Here is a 19,935-nt window from a genome sequence, read left to right as displayed (position 1 = left end):
AACTTTTCCCAGTTGCCGCTGTGCTTCATGTGCCCATAGGTTAACCTAGCCACAAGTGTGCATCTCTGTGTGAATATAACGATACACTCCAGCCGCCAGAAAATCCTTTCTTTTTATGATTGCTTAAGCAATATTTCTTCACATTCTGGTGCCTGAGGTTTGTGGTATCGTTAGTAGGAACAATCTACAGCATTTAAATTGACTCAATTAGTTATTTAGAAATATTCAATCAAGATCCACGCAGCTTTGGAACTGCATCCACCAATATAGTGATGAAAGATATACAGGCTAACACTCAGTTTTATTCATTATTAACTTTGGATGACGATGATCTGGAAGGCTTAGATTTGGATGATTTTTTCACTACAGAATCTCTGGGTATTAAACTTGGGGATATGTTTAATAATATGGAGTTGTTGAGACTTAAAGGACCAGTCAACACAGTAGATTTGCATAATCAACAAATCCAAGATAACAAGACAATGCAATAGCACTTAATCTGAACTTCAAATGAGTAGTAGATTTTTTTTTCTAACAATTTTAAAAGTTATGTTTTTTCCACTCACCCTGTACCATGTGACAGCCATCAGCCAATAACAAATGCATACAAGTACCATGTGACAGCCATCAGCCATTCACAAATGCATACACACTTATTCTTGCACATGCTCAGTAGGAGCTGGTGACTAAAAAAGTTTAAATATAAAAAGACTGTTCACATTTTGTTAATGGAAGTAAATTGGAAAGTTGTTTAAAATGGCATGCACTATTTGAATAATGAAAGTTTCATTTTGATTGAGTGTCCCTTTAAGGAAATCAGATTAAAATTAGACACTTGGATACTTAAGAAATACTATGATTTAAATATGATACCCAGAGGGTTGAGAGTTAGGAAATTTCCTACGTTTGTTGTAACTGATTCCACTTTCATCAGTGAGTGGAATCAGGTTCTCTCTGAATGTTCATTAAGATTGATGTCAATGTTAATTAAATATAAAACTGATCAATTGTTAATGGTTAGGAATGACATTGTGGAACTCCAGATAGAACTTAACAAATGCAAAGATGTTGCAGAGTACTGTGAATATGATAAAATGTTACAAGGGGTAGTTGAACAATCTAAACAACAAATTATTCACATTAAGCATGTCAAATTCCTACGGGACCAGAAAGACTATAGCACTGACAAGGTCTTTTTATGGCAGAAACCTAAGACACAACACAAACCAAAAAAGTGGTCACATAGTTTGAACAGTGGTAACACACAAAATCAGGGGAATGCAGCAACTAGTAATATATCGGAAACAGGAGCAGCAAGTAGTGAAGCTAGTACACCACAAAGAAAACAGACGTAGAAGGGGCCAGTATCAAAAAAGGGTTTCATTTTCTGATCCAGAGGTAACAGATGAGGAATTTTCCTCTCAAAAATATTCCACCTCTGGTGAAGAAGCATCTGCCACTGACATTGATTCAGAGGATCCTCTAGCATCCAGCATTACCCCTGCCCTTGTTCTAGTAGATAATGTTACTCAAGTTGTTCAAGCTGAAGTTATAGACCAGGGAGCACGGCCAAAAGATAAGTCTTTGACATTGAAAAAAGGTGATATAATAACAACAAAAAAACAGTTACCAGTACAATCACAGGGTGTCAATACACAGGTTTTTCGGACTGTTCTAAAACAAACAGAGGGAGGAGGCTCCCATCCAAAGGCCCGAGTCAATCACAGGTATGCATTGAGGGACAAAACAGAGAATTAGGTATCGCTACTAATGTTATCAATCTTTCTTCATACACTTTAAGTGATATAGAGGAAAGGGTTCTCAGCTATGGTTTAGGTTTTTGTCCAACTCGCAACTTCAATTTGTTTAACACCATTCTTGATGTTAACAAGTTCATGAGGAAACTGACCCTTAAGAAACACTTTTCTGACAATAGTGTAACTAATTTGCAACATTCCATTCCAACAAATTCTGAACAAACATTTCAGGATGCTTGTGATGCAATTTTCCTTGAAGGGTTAGAAAGAGAATCTCTATACACAATGGAACAGGAAGAATCCAGAGTTTACCCAAAATTTAAGCCAGATTCCAATTTTTACCCTATACAAAGTAGGGGTAATGCTTTGGAGTTGTATCACAAGAGAGTTGTAGAAGATCTAACTAATCTACATTTTAGAACTACACAGCCTAAGAGCAATCAATCTCTCAAGGAGAATCAGGCAGTCACTTCACTCAGCAATAATGAAAGTCTTGTTATTCGCCAATCAGATAAGGGAGGTAGCATTGTGGTAATGGATCAAATAGACTATACAACTGAAGCCTATCGCCAGTTGAGGGATCCAGAAACATATAAAGTCTTGCACAGGAACCCTAATTTTCTTTTTCAGACCAAATTGAGGTCTTTGGTGGATGATGGAGTATCTTTAGGGATCATTGACAGGGACACCTATAAATATTTGGTAGTTGAACACCCTGTGGTCCCTATTTTCCATCATCTGCCACAAAAGTATTGACAATGTCAAAGGCAGCCCCATTGTCTCGGGCATAGGGTCTCTCTTTAGCCCTTTATCTGAATGGCTTGACAATATCCTCCAAAGATCTGTGCGAGGTATTTACAGCTATCTAAGAGACACCACTCATGTCTTGTCTCTACTAAGGGTAATCCAGTGGCAGGAACATTACAGCTGGCTCACAATTGACGTTGTGTCTCTATACTCTAGCATACCCCATGACAAGAGTCTCCTGGCCATTGAGTTTTTCTTAGATTTAGACAATGACATGATCGGTGCCCATAAAGAGTTTGTTTTGCGTGTAACTAGATTTCTCCTAGAACATAATTTTTTTATGTTCGAGGGTATATACTATTTGCAACTAAGAGGTACTGCGATGGGGGCAAAATTTGTCCCCTCGTATGCGAACATCTTTATGGGCTGGCTTGAGTCCAGGTATGAATACTCAGACACTAACCCAATGAGAGACAATATTACCTTTTATAAAAGATTTATAGATGATCTTTTGATCATTTGGAGATCAGGTGAACGAGATGCTGAACAATTTGTTCAGTACCTCAATGAAAAAGACACAGGAGTCAGCTTTACATATGAATGGAACAAAGAAAAAACATGTTTTTTGGATGTTGAACTTTTGGGGTCACCTTTGACTAAAGAGATTAAAACAAATTTGTACCGCAAGAAGATTGCTGGCAACTCTTTATTGCACGCTAAAAGTGCACATCCGGGGGGCGGAGCCAGCAGCTAAGGCAAGAGGACGTGCATTTATGAGGCTCCTGATTTTATTTTGAATTTATCTAACTTTTATCCTGTGGTACAATATTTGGATACCAGATTACCTGCAAGAATATTGGGAGACTTATGTGAACTATCTGGTTATAACAACGAAGGTGATTTTATTGCAGTATCTGAGGGAATCCACAGGCCCTACACTGAATATGGAGAAAGGCACCTACGCCATACTAAGGACTTTATTTGCTGACTATGAACGGCAGATCCTCAGCAGGTTTGATGACCTGCTGACAAGGATTGAAATGGCGCGCTTCACAGAAGAACCTGTCGTAGCTGATCGAGAGGGAGAGGTGGATACCTGCGAGGAAACTAAAATTACGCAGCTTGATGCTGGGGACTTTTGCATGCTGCCGGATCTCCTCCCAGTGGCGCAGATATCAGGTGGACCTGTCTGTGAAGTCCCAGTACTGCTAGCTCGTCACATGCTGAATCCTGTGAAATGTGCTCCCGGGCCTGGAGGGCTTCCCCCTGTTGGAGACGACTTGGCGGATCATACTGAGGGCTGCGACTGGAGGTTTAGGGGGCTCACTACAGCGGAGTCAAGCACCAGAGAGAGAGTGACCGGCCTCCGTGACCGCGGCCCTGCCGATGCAAACAGAGCGCTACTGGCCTCACACCGATGTACTGCACTGGTAATCTGCACGACCTGGGGCCTTGACGCTTACTGTGCACTCAACCATCGGTCTGGAATCGGGTAAACAGTGTCTGGGCTGCTGAATACATAAGGGAACTCTTGTACCACTTTTGCTCATTTAAATGACGATCCTGAGATCTGAAATCCAACTCCTCACAAATGTGCAATTTTATTTGGAATGTGTGATGCAAGACTTTATTTTCACTTTACTATGCTATTAGATGTGAATCTCTAGTACCTATCTATTGTTTCCCTCATGTCAGGCCTGATTCCTTCACTATATCAAGCTTGGAGAGATGTATTAATGTAGTGGGTTCCTAGCCATTATGGTCCTTTTAGTGAAGTAAGGGGAGAATTTTGCACCTTTAAGCCAGTATTATTACATCTGTGTCAATAGAACAAAGTGTATGTAGGGGTTCTATCTATGCTCTTATGTATGGTGTGCACTCAGGATACTCTCAGGGTCATATATATTTTGCTCTTATATATATATATATATATATATATATATATATATATATATATATATATATATATATATATATATATATATACCACTTATTTCACTTACTATAGGCTTAGAGGACATGGCTCAATGTGTATTTCCTTAAATATTCCACTGACCACACATGCTAGTTTAAGTAAGGAACTAAGCTGAAAATGGCTCAACACACCTGTGCACTACAGTATTTACTCTACCTATATGTGTTTAAATATATCTTAAGCCTACAAGTATGTCTACATAGATGCAATACCATCCTAGCCCCCATACAACTTCTATTAGTTACCCAGTCTACCCCTAATCTTTGCCCCCCCCTCCCCCCATCGTTACCTATATGATTGCTATGTGCCTCCTTCACATGAGAGTTTTAAACAGTTGACATAACGCAAAATATAGGTCAGGGTATATGATCACAACCTGGATGAGAGTGCAAGTTACAAGCTACGACATATATATGCAGCCTACTTGGCTAGATGAACAATAACTGTATGAGAGTGTTATGCCTCATACAACCATTAGAATGCAGGTGCATACATGCATCCCACTCATCGTAAACTAATCTCTAATATGAGCTTTCTAATATCTTTCTCAGTGTGTTTCCCAGTATGGGGTTAGGTCTGTAGGACTTGTGTCTGGCTGGCTGACCCCTGTTTCTTTATGTAGAATGGCAAAACCACCTATCATGGAGTATGTGATATCCTAAGGACATTGCCCTGACCCTGAAGCTAGAACCAGGAAAAAGCAGCTAGCGCCATATTTGTTTTGACTACAGCGTAGTGGTCCCCAGCTATGCAGGGTTATACTAGATATTAATTTTGAGTAATTCTTAAAGCCCAGTATGCTTCTATGGAAAACTAACAAGGAGGTTAATGATAACTATAAGAGATGCGCATATACTCTCTTACATATGTTTCCCTTGTATATGCATTGAGATTGTCAAGTACTACGTTCCCGGTTATTTCTTATTCCCTATGCTTCAGGGTAGTCATATTGGTGAGTAAGCCACCAATGAAGGAGTGCACTACTATCTGAATACCCCCCCCCCCCCCCATTTCAGTATTACTATGCGGTAAGGGTTGAATATCTCCTCCACCGCATTCCTTTTTGGCAGAGTTAAGTAGCCTCTGCCCTGCCTGCAGAGCCGTGTTAGGATCTTCAGGATCTAGTAATAATATTATATATGCTATTACCAACGCTCAATGTTATTATTCAAATATGTCCAAGTGGCAACTGAGGACTGTTTTAGTACAGCATTTTGCCTGTGTACTTTGTTTGATGTTATTTGACATTATTTTAGAGTAATTTAGATGTTCTCCTATACTTGTTTAGATTGATATTACTTATGGTACCCAAAGTTGACCGCTATTATTTCCATACTGACACTGGACTTCTTGATATAAACTTAACTGAGCTGTCCTCAGCGGTAGATTGCAACTTTTGGTCTCCTAAGGAGACTGTTGTCTGGAGGACATTGTGACCCAACAAAATCAAAAATGAGGTTTTCAGAATATCATGTAATGTCGCTGTGTTATGGACGGGTCTCCATATGTTGTATTATAATGAAAATTGTATCTTTTCAGATATGACTGTGTTGTAAAAGCTATTTTTTACCTCAAAAAATAAAGTTTATAAAAAAAAAAAAAAGTGCACATCCAAAACATGTTTTTAAAGGGATTGTCAAAAGACAGTTCATAAGAGCAAAGAGAATCTGCTCTGATAGAGCTGACTATGATGTACAAAGTACAGATCTTAAGAAAAGATTTAAAGCCAGAGGTTATTGCAAAAACCAAGTGAATAAAATTTCTAAAGAAGTGGACACTATTGATAGGGAAGATACCTTGTTCAGTAAGCCTAAGAAAACGCAAACTAAACAGCCAGTTTTCATCACTAAATACTCATCCCAGTTCTCTGAGGTTTGCAGTATTATTAGAAAGTACTTCCCAATTCTATATGGAGATAAGAAACTAAAGGCAGTAGTTGAAGATGGCTGTAAATGTGTCTTTTCGACAAACTTAACTATGGGTAATATTCTCTCACCAAGCTATCTAACAAACTACTAATAGAGATAGCTCATGGCTATCAGTAAACGGCACATATCGTTGTGGCCACGCACGCTGCAAAGCCTGTGAATTTCTTACAACAGGTAAAGAATTCTACTTTTGTGTCACAGGACATATTTTTCCTACTAAGGTTTGTGTCATTTGTTCCACATCATATGTAATTTATTTGATCGAATGCACCGAACATAAATTACAATATGTTGGAATGACTAGTCGTGATGTCAGAACCCGCATTAAAGAACATTTGGGTTATATCACCAATGAAAACAGATGTTCAGCTCTATCAAGGCATTTCTTAGATGTACATAATCAAAATACCAACACGTTCAGATGGAAAGCAATTGAACATGTAAAAAATCCTAGCAGAGGAGGCGACAGAGATAGACTCCTCTCCAAACAGGAGATTTATTGGATTTTCAAATTGGATACTCAAGTACCCTAAGGCTTTAATTCGGAATTTGATGTCATCAACTATTGGTAATTACATGGGGATACATACATTTAGTTTCATCACAATCTCACACTCCAGAGTATTTATATGTCTAACCAATCATTCAATAGTACCTAGGAGTATTCAGAGAGAGATAGATACAATATAAAAAGCCTAAACAGTGATTTTTGCTGTTGTTTATTGCTATTACAATTTGCAAACGGGCATATAGTTTGCAGCCTAAGAACTATTAATAAATAAATAAATAATAATAGAGAATCAAGATTCTTATTCCAGTATATCAGTTCTTACAGGTAATAACAATAAGCATTAAAAACTCACCAATATCCACCAAAAAGTCTATATTACACACATATTTTTAAGTTTATGATTTGTTTTTAGGTTAGTGGTTATGAGAGTTGTAAGTAATGTTGTTAAGTAAGTAACAGTAGTGTAACTTTGTACTTATGTTACCATACATTTTTAGCAATGAGGATCACCGACACCCTCTCCTGCTGAAATACAAATCTGAGAACACGTCCACAGACAGAAGATTTTATCCATAAAGCTCTGCGGGCTAGCACAGCAAAACGTGAAATCTTTGCTCCCAGTTTATTAACCTGTAGGGAAGCATACATAATAAAGGAATTGGCCAACCTAAGGGCCTTTATCCTATCCTGGATCTCTTCAAGGGGAGTGTCTGTCCTAATAGAATCAGACAACGCATCAAACCAGTATGCCGCCGCACTAGTGACAGTAGCATTGCACACTGCAGGTTGCCATTGTAAACCCTATTGTACATACATCTTCTTAGGTAACCCCTCTAATTTTTTGTCCCTAGGATCCTTAAAAGCACAACTATCCTCTATGGGAATAGTAGTCCTCTTGGCCAGCGTGGAAATTGCTCGATCCACCTTGGGTACTGTTTGCCAAGACTCCTTGATAGAGTCCGCTATGGGAAACATCTTTTTAAATATAGGGGATGGAGAAAAAGGGATACCCAGTCTCTCCCATTCCTTAGCAATGATCTCAGTATCTCGATATGGTACAGGAAAAACCTCCACCAAGGAAGGTACATCCGAATAATTGTTTAGCTTACTGGATTTCTTAGGATTAAATACGACCATGGTGTTGCTGTCGTCCAACGTAGCTAAAACCTCCTTGAGTAACAGGCGGAGGAGGTGTTCTAGCTTAAACCTGAAAGATACTACTTCAGTATCAGCCGGAGAAATTACACTGTCAGAATCTGAGATTTCACCCTCAGATGCTGCCGAAGTATCCTCTTCCTCAGGCTTCTGGGAGGGGGCGTTAGAAATAGCGACAACTGTATCAGTAACCTTGCTAACTGAATGCTTATTTTTTCTCTTGCGTTTTCCCTGCAACATGGGAAAAGCAGACAACACATCAGAAATTGCAGAAGACATGAGAGAAGTGATGTTTTGCAACGTAACTCCAGGAGGAGTCATAGAGGAAGTGCAGGGCACTGCATGTATGGGCGGTAAAATTTGGGACGCTTGAGGAGAAAGCTGCGTCATATATTGAGAATGTTGGCTCAGAAAAAAGTTTATCCCTATAAGATAAAGTTCTCTCAATACATGAGGAACAGAAATGGATTGGTGGTTCCACATTGGCATCAAAACATAAAGAACAATTAACATTTTGCAAAGCCTCTTGGTGCATTCTGACTCACAATGGATCAAAATATCAAATAAACTCAAATTTTTTAATAAAAATTAACAACCACAAAAAAACGTTACTGTCACTTTAAATTTTAAGCCGTAACTTTTTTATTTTGTATCTGCAGAAAGGATAAACTAACTAAACGATCCTGCAGAACACCTCTACACCTCAGCTGACTCTGCTGAGATGCCTACCTGCCCTGCTGATACCGGCCTTCATTGTCAGAAACCGTCACTTCTAGCAACAGATCCGGAACTCGGTAGTAGTAATGGAAGACCAGCTCTGGTCCTAAAAATGCACGTTTAGAAAAACATGCGTCACCTAAATTGAGGCTGTATTCTCTTCCCCTCCGGACTACGAAGTGATGGAAAAATGGCACGCAACGCAATTGCCGCCTCTCATAGCTCTGCCCATCGTGGGCGTCTCAAGAAAGTAATCTCCTGGTCGGCATATTGCTTCTAAAGTAAAACTGCCGGGAGCCGTGATAACCACCTAAACCCCAGAGCCAAATATACCTCAGCCCCAGTGCTTGCATCCAAGCTGTCTGCATATTGTCTCCTCTATAGGAGAATTTATGCCATTGCAAATAAAGTGCCCACATTTTATCCTGGGTCTTTTTTTATTGCCCCAGAAAAAATTAAGTCAGCACTTACCTCATAAATCTGCAAGACAGCAAGGCAGCTCACCAGGTTTGAGAGGTCCACTCCAAAAAGGATAAAGACTGAGTAATTGTACTCAGGCTTCCAGAGTTAGGGCAGCATCAGTATATGGGAAGCGCAGTGAGAATTATGTCCCACAAGTTCCCACTGCTCTAAAGCCACCACTGCCCTACTGAAGAGACTGATGTGGACTACGGCTACACCCTAGGACAAAGCAGCACAATCTTGCACTACTTAAAAAATAATAAAATCTTGCTTGAAGAATCTTTTCTAACACCTAACTTTACCACTTCATTGCTGTACCATAGGCAAAGAGAATGACTGGGGTGGGAGGGAGGTAATATTTAACAGCTTTGCTGTGGTGCTCTTTGCCGCCTCCTGCTGGGCAGGAGTGATATATCCCATTAGTAATTAGATGATCCGTATACTCATCGTGTCATTAGAAAGAAATATAATTCCCCCAAAAAATTGGAAGCTTCACATGCCTCCTGACAACTGAATTGAGAAAATGAATGCGATTTCAATACCTGACATCATTAACAGCTTGTAAATAGCACTTCAGGGTTTTGACTGTGGATGTTAACTACATGCAAAATAAAAAGAATGCAAGGTCCTAAAATCCGCTTTATCCTAAGAATGAAAGTGACACGCTCAGAAAACATTCTGGGAATATTCACCAGTAAAATTCACTTAACCAGTAAGGCCCAGATTACAAGGGGAATATATATTCATATGGATATATAGCTATAGATATATATTTTACAAAAAAAAATATGCAGATATACAGTACACCCTGTTCCAAATTATTATGCCAATGATATCTTTCTCATTTACCTAAATAATTGATGTAAACAACAGTCAGCATAATTCTCATGTTATCAACTATTAAGAGTACAATTCAAATTTTATTGAACAAACCTCCTAATGATAACAGTATTTTTTTTTCAAAATAAAAAACTTACAATGCACTGTTCCAAATTATTACGCACAGTAAGTTTCAAAACACTTTATAGGTTGTAAAGAACTGAAAATTGACATTTGTTGTGTTTGCAGCATATTTAATTAAATCAAAAGCTATTTCAATCAAACTTTGAACAATATTTGAACTTTTTAAACATTTTAACAGGTCACGTTACATTTTAACATAGGACCCCTTATTTGATCTTCATCCATTGAACTTGTGAGTTTTTGGACAGTTTCTGCTTGAATTTGTTTGCAAGATGTCAGAATAGCCTCCCAGAGCTGCTGTTTGGATATAAACTGCCTCCCACCCTCATAGATCTTTTGCTTGAGGATGCTCCAAAGGTTCTCAATAGGATTGAGGTCAGGGGAGGATGGAGGCCACACCATGACTTTCTCTTCTTTTATCCCCATAGCAGCCATTGATGCAGAGGTATTCTTTGCAGCATGAGATGGTGCATTGTCATGCATGAAGATGATTTTATTACGGAAAGCATAGTTCTTCCTTCTGTACCAGGGAAGGAAGTGGTCAGTCAGGAACTCCACATACTTTGAAGAGGTCATCTTTACACCTTCGGGGACCCTAAAGGGGCCGACCAGCTCTCTTCCCATGATTCTGGCCCAAAACATGACTCCTCCACCGCCTTGCTGACATCGCAGCCTTGTTGGAGCAGGGTGGCCGTCCACCAACCATCCACTACTCCATCCATCTGGACCATCCAGGGTTGCACGGTACTCATCAGTGAACAGGACTGTTTGAAAATTAGTCTTCATGTATTTTTCTGCCCAATGCAGCCGTTTCTGCTTGTGAGCATTTGTAAGTGGTGGCCGAACGGAAGGTGTATGCACAGTTGCAAGACTCTGGACGACTCTACACCTTGATGTCTGTGGGACTCTAGAGGCACCAGCAGCTTCAAATATCTGTTTGCTGCTATGTAATGGTATTTTAGCAGCTGCTCTCTTGATCCGATGCATGGATCTGCACCAACCCGTCTGTGCTCTGAATCAGCCACAAATCTCTTAATAGTGCGATGATCACGCTTAAGTTCTCGTGAAATATCTAATGTTTTCATATCTCGTCCAAGGTATTGAACTATTTCACTCTTTTCGGCAGCAGAGAGATCCTTTTTCTTCCCCATATTGTTTGAAAATGGTGCTCTGCTTAATAATGTGGAACACCCTCCTTTAGTAGTTTTTCCTTTAATTGGGCTCACCTGGCAATCTAATTATCACAGGTGTCTGAGATTGTTTTCAGTGATCAAAAGAGCCCTGAGACACAATGTCATCCATGAGTTAAACTGAAAAAAAAATATTTAATCTTTGAGACACTGAAATAGAATTTTCATAATAATTTGGAACAGGGTGTATATACGGTATATACTGTATATATATATATATATATATATATATATATATATATATATATATATACTGTGTATATATATATATATATATATATATATATATACTGTGTATATATATATATACTGTGTATATATATATATATATATATATATATATATATATATATATATATATATATATATATATAGTAATGCAAATATAGGCACTCACTGGTCTTTATAAAACTTCACATATAAAAACAGAGCATAACATTTCGAGACCACACTGGTCCCTTTGTCAAATGCCAAATATAATACCAAACAATCTTACCTACTAAAACCCAGTATACACCGCCTAATATACCCAGTGTCTAATTATCGTATCCCCATCAGCTGAGCGGCTGAACGGAACTCCGACGCCGTTTGCGTTCCACGGAGCACATTGTGTTCCAGTGACGTCACCGTCACCTGATACGCACTTCCTGATTTGGTATTGATGTTTGCACGCTGCTCCTGACAGCTGTCAGAAATCGCACACATGTTGGAAAAGACATACATGGCAGAACCATCCAGTAGTGCCGTGTATGTACGATATCCCATAATGCGTCTAACCATGTATTTCAAGTGAGGGATATGCAATATCAAAAAACCTAAACTATTAAAAACAATAGAGGACCTATATTATTTACAGAAAATATTAACATTCAGAATATTAAGATTAATATGGATACATTTATTCAAAATAATGCATCATAGCAATCAAGGAATATGAAGGGGGGTGGAGGAACGGAGTGGCACGAATATACAATTTCCAATTTATAATTTCCCCCCCTTTTTTTTTTTTCTCTTCTTGCTTTCTTTTCTTTTCTTCTTCTTTCTCTTTCTCTTCTTTCTATTTATTTATATTATAATAAGGGTTATTGAATAACTAGGCATGGCGTGTTGTTTGGTTGGAACTATGTTTATACAATTTAGAGAAGGGTACAAGGATAGATTGTTTGAAACAATCAGGAAGAAATTAATTGTTTTGTTTTTTGTTCTTTTTTTTGTGTAAAATAGAAATATGGAATTTACGAACAGTCTTGTCTTGTGGATTATAAAAATTAATAAGGATTATACGACAGCCTTGCAAGGCGGATTTTTTGTTTGAACTTCTGTCATGCTTGTATGATTTGTATTTGCAATAAAAGCTTTAAAAATAAAAAATAAAAAAATAAGCCATCAAGGAATATGGTAAGAAACTTATATTTAAAATCAAGGTACCACAACGGACATCGATCAGATCCAGGGATTTTGTCATATTCATATAGGTTTATGGTAGCCGTCCATTTGATACAGTCTCAGTGAGGCCAGATCCAAACTACTTAAGCTTTGCACATGAAAATGACACAGTGCTGTCCGTGTGTGCGAAATTTCCATTTATGCGGATAAAGGATCGATGGTAGCACATAGAATCCAAAAGTGAACCATTTATTTGCCATAGAATGGAGTGAAATCTAAGATGGTGTTAAGACCCTTCGGGGCCACAGTGTCCAGTGTGTATATCCATCTTGATCTAAGCGTAGCAGTTTTTGTGCTCTATTTCCTCCCCTCCGTAGAGGTGGTATATGGTCGATGAGCATCGTTTTCAGGCTTGACAAATTGTGCTTATGCCTTGTAAAATGACGTGCCACGGGCTGTTCCGAATCTCCATATCTTCATATCCAAAAATACCGTTTTTTTATTTACTGCCAAAGGTACATAAAACCATTATCAACCCCCCCTGGGAGACCTATCGTCTCGGCACGAGACTCCAGTTGTTCAAATATAGCTATTTTTGTTGATTTTTTCTTACAACCGATTGTGAAGAACACTTTTGCTTATTTAAAAGGCTCTGCAAATTTGATTAAAAATCTTAAAGTAGCAGATTGGTTACAACCTAATGACTTACTCGTGACTATGGACGTGGAGAGTCTTTATAACTGTATTCCTCATTCATGTGGTATACAGGCTGTGAGAGTTATGTTATCTAAGTCAGATGTATATACAGGTCCCCCAAAAGAATTTCTTTTAGAACTCATGGATTATTGTCTACATTACAACTATTTCAGATTTGAGTCTGACTTTATTTGCAGACCTCAGGGACCGCCATGGGATCTAATATGGCCCCGTCGTACGCCAATTTGTTTATGGCGTGGTACGAGGAATTCATAATGAAACCACATCTGAATCACAATATAATACGATACACTCGCTATATTGATGATGTATTTCTAATATGGCGGGGGGCTGTTACAGATTTATATGCATGGCTAGATGCCCTTAACAAACTTAACCAACCTATCAAATTTAAAATGGAATCCTCTAATGAGAACATTCACTTTCTTGATTTAAATATCTTTAAAGTTATTACATATTTCACATGCCGTTTTGGAACATCTTTATTTTCAAAACCAACAGATAGAAATTCCATTTTGGAATCACATAGCTGTCATCCTATACACAAAAACGAGGGGTGACATCCTCTCAGCTCACTCGGGTTGTCAGGAACAATACCTAGGTTCCACTGATGTTAGACCAGATTAATGATATGGAAATAAAACTTGCTGCCCGTGGATATGATCGAGATATGATCAGGGATACAAGAACTAAAGTTCTCACCAGATCACAGGAAGAACTACTGAGGGAAAAGGACACAATAGCTACTAAAGATGAGAGATTAAATTTCATTACCACATTTGATATGACACACACTAGGATGAACAGAATGACAGAGGTCTTCTATTTCAAAAGATGCAACCACCCAGGATGGCATATCGCTGAGCAAGTAACCTAAGAGACCTGTTGGTTGAGACAGACCCTGTACGTTGTTACCAAAAGTCCAGTTGGCTTAAACCCACCAAGCTGGGATGTTTCAAATGTGGTGACTGTATTACGTGCCATAGCATGCAGAGTGGCTCTACCTTTCAAAACCCACATTCCAATAAAAAGTACAAAATTAACCACAGACTAACTTGCACGAGTTCTTATGTAATCTGCATACTTGTTTGTCCGTGTGCTTTGGTCTATGTTGGAAAAACGACCACTACCTTTCGTGAACGTATGGCCAACCATAGATTTACCATTTGGGATGCCATTGATCAAGGAGATATGGAACAGCCTGTGGCACGTCATTTTGCAAGGCATAAGCACAATTTGTCAAGTCTGAAAACGATGCTCATCGACCATATACCACCTCTTCGGAGGGGAGGAAATAGAGCACAAAAACTGCTACGCTTAGAATCAAGATGGATATACACACTGGACACTGTGGCCCCGAAGGGTCTTAACACCATCTTAGATTTCACTCCATTCTATGGCAAATAAATTGTTCACTTTTGGATTCTATGTGCTACCATCGATCCTTTATCCGCATAATTGGAAATTTCTCACACATGGACAGCATTTTCATGGGGTACGAAGTCCTAAGTAGTTTGGATCTGGCCTCACTGAGACTGTATCAAATGGACGGCTACCATATACCTATATGAATATGACAAAATCCCTGGATCTGATCGACGTCCATTGTGGTACCTCGGTTTTAAATATGAGTTTCTTACCATATTCCTTGATGGCTATGATGCATATTTTGAATAAATGTATCCATATTAATCTTAATATTCTGAATGTTAATATTTTCTGTACATAGTATATGTCCTCTATTGTTTTTAATAGTTTAGATTTTTTGATATTGCATATCCCTCACTTCAAATACATGGTTAGACGCATTATGGGATATCATACATACACGGCACTACTGGATGGTTCTGCCGTGTATGTCTTTTCCAACACGTGAGCGATTTCTGACAGCTGTCAGGAGCAGCGTGCAAACGTCAATACCAAATCAGGAAGTGCATATCAGGTGACGGTGACGTCACTGGAACACAATGTGCTCCGTGGAACGCAAACAGCGTCGGAGTTCCGTTCACCTGCTCAGCTGATGGGGATACGATAATTAGACACTGGGTATATTAGGCGGTGTATACTGGGTTTTAGTAGGTAAGATTGTTTGGTATTATATTTGGCATTTGACAAAGGGACCAGTGTGGTCTCGAAACGTTATGCTCTGCTTTTAAATTTTCTATATTAAATGTGAAGTTTTATAAAGACCAGTGAGTGCCTATTTTTGCAATACTATCTGGATTACTATATGGCACCGTGGCATTAAGAGCAACTGTTTTATGGAGTGCATCTGTTTGGATTAACTATATATATACAGTGGGGAAAAAAAGTATTTAGTCAGCCACCAATTGTGCAAGTTCTCCCATTTAAGAAGATGAGAGAGGCCTGTAATTTTCATCATAGGTATACCTCAACTATGAGAGACAAAATGTGGAAATAAATCCAGACAATCACATTGTCTGATTTGGAAAGAATTTATTTGCAAATTATGGTGGAAAATAAGTATTTGGTCACCTTCAAACAAGCAATATTTCTGGCTCTCACAGACCTGTATCTTCTTCTTTAAGAGGCTCCTCTGTCCTCCACTAATTACCTGTATTAATGGCACCTGTTTGAACTTGTTATCAGTATAAAAGACACCTGTCCACAACCTCAAACAGTCACACTCCAAACTCCACTATGGTGAAGACCAAAGAGCTGTCGAAGGACACCAGAAACAAAATTGTAGACCTGCACCAGGCTGGGAAGACTAAATCTGCAATAGGCAAGCAGCTTGGTGTGAAGAAATCAACTGTGGAAGCAATAATTAGAAAATGGAAGACATACAAGACCACTGATAATCTCCCTCGATCTGGGGCTCCACGCAAGATCTCACCCCGTGGGGTCAAAATTATCAGAAGAACGGTGATCAAACATCCCAGGACCACACGGGGGGACCTAGTGAATGACCTGCAGAGAGCTGGAGCAACCTAACAAAGACTACCATCAGTAACACACTACGCTGCCAGGGACTCAGATCCTGCAGTGGCAGATGTGTCCCCCTGCTTAAGCCAGTACATGTCCGGGCCTGTCTGAAGTATGCTAGAAAGCATTTGGATGATCCAGAAGTGGACTGGGTGACTATCATATGGTCAGACGAAACCAAAGTAGAACTGTTTGGTAGAAACACAACTTGGCGTGTTTGGAGGAGAGAGAACACCATACCTACTGTGAAGCATGGGGGTGGCAACATCATGCTTTGGGGCTGTTTCTCTGCAAAGGGAACAGGACGACTGATCCGTGTACATGAAAGAATGAATGGGGCCATGTATCGTGAGATTTTGAGTGCAAACCTCCTTCCATCAGCAAGGGCATTGAAGATGAAATGTGGCTGGTCTTTCAGCATGACAATGATCCCAAACACACCGCCCGGGAAACGAAGGAGTGGCTTCGTAAGAAGCATTTCAAGGTCCTGGAGTGGACCTTGAAATGGATTTGCAAATAAATTCTTTCCAAATCAGAGAATGTGATTGTCTGGATTTGTTGCCACATTTTGTCTCTCATAGTTGAGGTATACCTATGATGAAAATTACAGGCCTCTCTCATCTTCTTAAGTGGGAGAACTTGCACAATTGATGGCTGACTAAATACTTTTTTCCCCCACTGTGTGTATATATATATATATATATATATATTTATACAGTATATATATATATATATATATATATATATATATATATATATATATATATATATATACACACAGTATATATATATATATATATTTATTTATTTAAAAATAAAAATTTCCAATGAAGTAAAGAACATACGGCTAGATTACGAGTTTTGCATTATGAGTGGCTCGGTACTAACTTGCAAGTTATTTCCACCACTCACCTCCATATAACGCTGCTATTACAGGTTTGCAAAAACCCGGCGTTAGCAGGCAATATGTCAGCGTTGAGCAAAATTGAGCTCTATACCGCACTCAAATACCAGCGCTGCTTTGAGCTGGTTTTACGTGCTTGTGCACGATTTCCCCATAGAAATCAATGGGGAGAGCCGGCTAAAAAAAAAAGCCTAACACCTGCAATAAAGGTAGCGTAATGCTCAGTAATGCTGCCCCATTGATTCCTATGGGGAAATAAAAGTTATGTTTACAGCCTAACATACACCCCAAGTCTAAACACCACTAATCTGCTGCCCCCGACATCGCCACCACCTGCATTACACTTATTGACCCCTAATCTGCCGCCCCCAATGTCGCTGCCACCTACATAAATTTATTAACCCCTAATCAGCTGCCCCCAATGTCGCCGCAACCTACATTACAGTTATTAACCCCTAATCTGCCGCCCCTAACATTGCCGCCACCTACCTACACTTATTAAACCCTAATCTGCTGCCCCCAACGTCGCTGCCACTATACTAAAGTTATTAACCCCTAAACCTAACCCTAAGTCTAACCCTAACGTAACCCTAACCCCACTAACTTTAACATAATTAAAATAAATCTAAAATAAAATTCCTATTTAAAACTAAATACTTACCTGTAAAATATACCCTAAGCTAATAGTTACATTGTAGCTATCTTAGGTTTTATTTTTATTTCACAGGTAAGTGAAATTATCAAATATTTAAACTAATTACACCTAATCTAATAGCCCTATCAAAATTTAAAAAAAACCCACCAAAATAAAAAAAAAACCTAGCCTAACATAAACTGCCAAAAACCCTTAAAATGGTCTTTTGGGGGGCATTGCCCCAAAGAAATCAGCTCTTTTACCTGTTAAAAAAATAATACAAACAACCCCCCAACAGTAAAACCCACCACCCACACAACCAAACCCCCCAAATAAAATCCTTTCTAAAAAAAAACCTAAGCTCCCCATTGCCGTGAAACCTGAAAAGGGCATTTGGATGGGTATTGTCCTTAAAAGGGCATTTAGCTCTTTTTCATCCCAAAACCTAAGCTAAAAATAAAACCCACCCAATAAACCCTTAAAAAAAAGCCTAACACTAACCCCCGAAGATCCACTTACAGTTTTTGAAGACCGGACATCCATCCTCAACGAAGCCGGGAGAAGTCTTTATCCAAGCAGGCAGAAGTCCTCAACGAAGGCGGGAGAAGTCTTCATCCAAGTGGAAAGAAGTGGTCCTCAAGGCGGGCAGAAGTTTTCATCCAGATGGCATCTTTTATCATCATCCTTCCGATGCGGAGCGACTCCATCTTCAAGACATCCCGCGCAGAGCATCCTCTTCTGACGGCTACTGAAGAATGAAGGTTCCTTTAAGGGACATCATCCAAGATGGCGTCCCTTGAATTTAGATTGGCTGATAGAATTCTATCAGCCAATCGGAATTAAAGTTGAAAAAAATCCTATTGGCTGATGATGCTGTCTGGATGAAGACTTCTGCCGCCTGGAGGACCACTTCTTGCCGCTTGGATGAAGACTTCTCCCGGCTTCGTTGAGGACTTCTGCCCGCTTGGATGAAGACTTCTCTCGGCTTCATTGAGGATGGATGTCAGGTCTTCAAAAACTGTAAATGGATCTTCGGGGGTTAGTGTTAGGTTTTTTTAAGGGTTTATTGGGTGGGTTTTATTTTTAGCTTAGGGTTTGGGCTGAAAAAGAGCTAAATGCCCTTTTAAGGGCAATGCCCATCCAAATGCCCTTTTTCAGGGCAATGGGGAGCTTAGGTTTTTTAGATAGGATTTTATTTGGGGGTTTGGTTGTGTGGGTGGTGGGTTTTACTGTTGGGGGTTGTTTGTATCTTTTTTTACAGGTAAAAGAGCTGATTTATTCGCGGCAATGCACCGCAAAAGCCCCTTTTAAGTACTATTGGCAATTTGGTTTAGGCTACGTTTTTTTTTGTTTTTTTTGGGGGGGGGGCTTTTTTATTTTGATAGGGCTATTAGATTAGGTGTAATTAGTTTAAATATTACCTGTGAAATAAAAATAAAATCTAAGATAGCTACAATGTAACTATTAGTTATATTTTCTTTTTTTTTTGTGTGTAATTTAGTGTTTATTTTTTTTGTAATTTAGTTAATTGTATTTAATTAATGTAATTGATTTAATTATAGTGTAAGGTTAGGTGTTAGTGTAAGACAGGTTAGTTTTTATTTTACAGGTAAGTTTGTATTTATTTTAACTAGGTAGTTAGTAAATAGTTAATAACTATTTACTAACTATTCTACCTTGTTAAAATAAATACAAACTTGCCTGTGAAATAAAAATAAACCCTGAGATAGCTACAATGTAACTATTAGTTATATTTTAGCTAGCTTAGGCTTTATTTTATAGGTAAGTATTTAGTTTTAAATAGGTATTATTTAGGTATTAATTGTAATTTTTATTTAGATTTATTTTAATTATGTTAAAGTTATTGGGTGTTAGGGTTAGACTTAGGGTTAGGTTTAGGGGTTAATAACTTTAGCATAGTGGCGGCTATTTTGGGTCAGCAG

General features: G+C 38.8%; 1 protein-coding gene across 1 annotated transcript in view; it reads right to left on the bottom strand.

The window, feature by feature from the left end:
- FOCAD (focadhesin) overlaps positions 1-19,935 on the bottom strand; it is a 1,237,844-nt gene that overhangs the window by 478,230 nt on the left and 739,679 nt on the right.

The sequence above is a fragment of the Bombina bombina genome, chromosome 2 (genome assembly GCF_027579735.1).
Source record: "Bombina bombina isolate aBomBom1 chromosome 2, aBomBom1.pri, whole genome shotgun sequence".
Taxonomy (NCBI): domain Eukaryota; kingdom Metazoa; phylum Chordata; class Amphibia; order Anura; family Bombinatoridae; genus Bombina; species Bombina bombina.
Note: the sequence above shows the minus strand (reverse complement) of the source record. Positions and strands in the feature narration are given on the sequence as shown.